Below are 3,751 nucleotides of genomic sequence, written 5' to 3'. Positions count from 1 at the left end.
ACTCCTTGTGAATTTTCCCTCCCAAGACACTTCTAATCTAGCCTCATATGTTAGGTTTTGAAGAAAGCAGTATCATTAAAAAAGAAAATAGAGTTGGGGGAGGTTAAGGTTAGGCTTAAGGGTTCATGAAATTCAGTCTCCACACATTTCAATTAAATGGTACATTGACCCATGTACCAAACTGTACTGAAATCTGCTCCAAGTACCATTTGTCAAGTTTTATCTGCCAGTATTTGGATTCAAGAAGACAGACAGAGTTATAAATCCAATTCAAGATGACACTTATACTGAGCAGTATACCTAGTTTCATCAAAATCAGTTAGCATCCTTAACAGCTGAACACAGGATAGACCAAACAGACAGTTAAAAAGGAAAATGGCATGTCATCTAGTTGAAGCAGGAATTGTTCTCAAATTGTGCTTAAATTAAAATTCATTTGTGTGTCTACTCATTCACTTAGCAAATATTTATTGAGCACCTACTTTATGTCATGTACTGCAGGAAAAGCCAGGGATATGTAAATCACAGGGCAAAGTCTTTGCCCTTGTAGACCTTATATTATGGTGGGGAGGTGAGGGAATAATTAAATAAAATCACTAAAAACTGAGATTAGAGCCATCATGGAACTAAAAAGGGAGGTATGATAGAGAAAAATAAGGAAAGCCTACTTTAGACAGGGTTGCAGGGAAGCCTCCTCCAAAGGGACATATTTAGGTTGACATGGAAGGATGGGATGGAAGCAGCCATGTTAAGAGCCCAGGAAGAGTGCTCCACACAAAAGAAAGAGCAAACCCCAAGGTCTTAAGTAGGACCTGTCATGGTCATGGACAGACTAAGGATGGGAGGGTGAGGAGGAGAGGCAGAGCAAGCCCACCATGACTCGCAAGGTTAAATGGTTACTGGTGGTATTAAGAGTAACACTGTCTGGGAATTCCCTGGTGGTCCAGTGGTTAGGACTTGGCACTCTCACTGCCAGGAGCCCGGGTTTGAACCCTGGTTGGGGAACTAAGATCCCACAGGTCACACAGCCAAAAAAGAAAAAAACAACGTTAACACTGTCAGAATCATTTGTGTGGATTATGCAAAATGGGAGACATTGTGCCTGAAAGGAAACTATGCATTTTGCCTTTCTTCTCTTTAAGGGTTTTCCATTCACACATTAAACAATACCTAACAGCTCATACATTTCACTTTCTTTGGAAAATTACCACTATTAAATATTATCATCAGCCTCACTAAGGAACTTTTAAGTGTGATACATAGCCCTTTCATGCATTTAGCACCTAAGCATATAAACTTCCCACCACAGAAAATGGAAGAGTCTTCCATCAAATCAGTTAACTCCAAAAGCAGTCAGGTATTTACTGCATGGCCTACGGAGCAAATGGCGCTTGGGTACTTCAGCCCTGTAGGGCTGCAGAAGCCATCGGATCTCCATGAAAGCTTGTCACATTAGAGATGTACCCAATCTGCTCCGTGGATACAGATCAATCCGCAGAGAGACAAAAGGATGTGCCCGATTATACAAAGCACCTTCCATTTCCCAATCACCAGAAAAGTTGTAAATTTTATGAAATTCCAATCTTATAGTTCTCTTGATTGCTTTTAAGCCATTTGGAAAATAAAATGGATTGCAGGAGAGTTTTCCTAACTAGCTCAGTGTTCCTTCCTTGTCATGTCAGGTTGAAAGAATTCACCATCTGACTAAAGGTCAATGTTCTAGAAGTATTTATGGGTGACTAAAAGGGGAAGACTATTAGGGAAATACTTTTTCATCACCCTCACTATTGCACAGTTAGTTACTTGAGGTACTAAACACACCCGTGCTACATCCTTACCCTCCCTTCCATATTCACGAACCTATGGGTTACATTCCTAGGTGGGGGGTTCTTCTTATAATGAATTTAAGGATACCCCTTTCAAAGAAATGACTAAATGTTGGTTACATTTTAAATTGTGCATGATTTTAGTTCTCTCTGAGCAATGTTTGATGGATACGTCTTTTAAAAATCGTCCAATGGCCTAACCTTTTAGCAATAAAACTGTGTGCAATAAAAATGCTGGAGGGTACCCGTTACCAAACTGTCATAGGCTGGAGAATTATTAGACCCCATAATTCTGTAGTGCAAAACCAAATTTGTAGATTTTTTTCAAGTAGAAAGAAATCCAGGAAATTAAATGGAAAGACCTGTAGTAATGAAATATTAAATGTAATTTCAAGTGCACAAAAAGGTCAGAAGCCAAAAAAAAAAAAAAAGATCTCAGGAACAACATTACTTTTCTTATACCTCATGTATGCCTGAGCTTAAATTGCCCTAGAAACCAGACAGACCCAGACGCGGGGAGCGGTGGGGAAGCAGCCCAGAACAGGAAGAAGTAAGAACTAAGAGTAATGAAAAGAAGTCAGACAGAAAATATTTCATTCGTTTTCAATTTCCAAAGTTGAAGTCATACTGCATCAACACACGTCAACACCAGCAGAAAGGCATAAAAGCAAAAGCAAAAGTACCGGACTTCAACCATAACATGCCCGTACTACCCAAAGTTCAGTCTGATTCTTGGTTCTTTGCACTGTTACAGTCCTGGGCTCCTGTTCTTAACCTCAGCATAACTGTACTTCAATTCTGGCCAAAGACAACATGTCTCATAGGATGGTTTGGTGAGCATTTGGACTCAGTCAGTTGAGATATGTCTACATGAAGAGGACTACTATTGGAAGCAGTCCCTGGAAATCTACAGCTTCAGCTGCAGAACTGGCAGTAATAATTCATTTTAGTAATATGTATTTAGGAAGGGATAGGGGAGATCCAGAGAAACTTTACAGGCAATATTTTAAAATAAAAATCATTGTGTGAATAAAAGTGTCAAATGTTAATATCAGGACACCGTGACTTTAGGGAGGACACATTGTTCATGTGGAATATTGTTTCAAGATGCACACAGGGAAAATCCTTATTTTCATACCTGGCTAACTCTCCAGGTCCAATTCTCACACAGTCTGTACACTCTATTTTTTTTAACTTTTTATTTTATGTTGGAGTACAGTTGATTAACAATGTCGTGTGAGTTTCAGGTGTACAACAAAGTGATTCAGTTCTACATATACATGTATCTATTCTTTTTCAAATTATTTTCCCAATTACGTTGTTACAGAATATTGAGCAGAGTTCCCTGTGCTATACAGTAGATCCTTCTTGCTATATCCATTTTAAATATAGCAGTGTGTATACTCTTTCTTTAAATAAGCTACAGGAATCAGATGATCTGTAATTTATGATTGTTGCACCTTTAAAACCTTAACAACACACGATGAAATCTATTTCTTTAGAATATCCATCTGTGTGGTTGCAATGCTGGATGGCACAAAGAAAGATTTATATTTATGGCCAATTTTTATTTATTCTCACCTATTTATAAATTGGGCTACAACTTCAATAGCTATGGTTAAAAAGAATAATGTCATTCCTAACCACTGCCTTTGACTATAAAAACAATTTCACCATAACAGATAGCACTAAAATACTCCAAGAATAATCTATAAATGAATCCTGGATTACCAGTCTAAAGACGGTGGTTATAAATGATTACATGAAAGAGTTGATGTTACTTTGAAATTCTTAAAGTATGTCTATGGATTTTCGTATTTTATATGTAACATTTTTATGAAGTGATTTTGCCGTTACATAATAGCTTTCATCTTCAAAGCACTTCACAAATACGAACTAGTTACATAAAAAGCTATATTACTGCA

At 37.7% G+C, this 3,751-nt stretch overlaps 1 non-coding gene across 1 annotated transcript; it reads left to right on the top strand.

The window, feature by feature from the left end:
• Positions 1 to 932: 932 nt before the first annotated feature.
• Positions 933 to 1,005, top strand: TRNAE-CUC (transfer RNA glutamic acid (anticodon CUC)). Its single transcript has one exon. It is a non-coding gene; the product is annotated as a tRNA-Glu (tRNA).
• The last annotated feature ends 2,746 nt before the right edge of the window (positions 1,006 to 3,751 follow it).

This window comes from Physeter macrocephalus, chromosome 7 (genome assembly GCF_002837175.3).
Source record: "Physeter macrocephalus isolate SW-GA chromosome 7, ASM283717v5, whole genome shotgun sequence".
In the NCBI taxonomy this organism is placed as follows: Eukaryota; Metazoa; Chordata; class Mammalia; order Artiodactyla; family Physeteridae; genus Physeter; species Physeter macrocephalus.
This window is presented reverse-complemented; position numbering and strand designations above follow the sequence as displayed.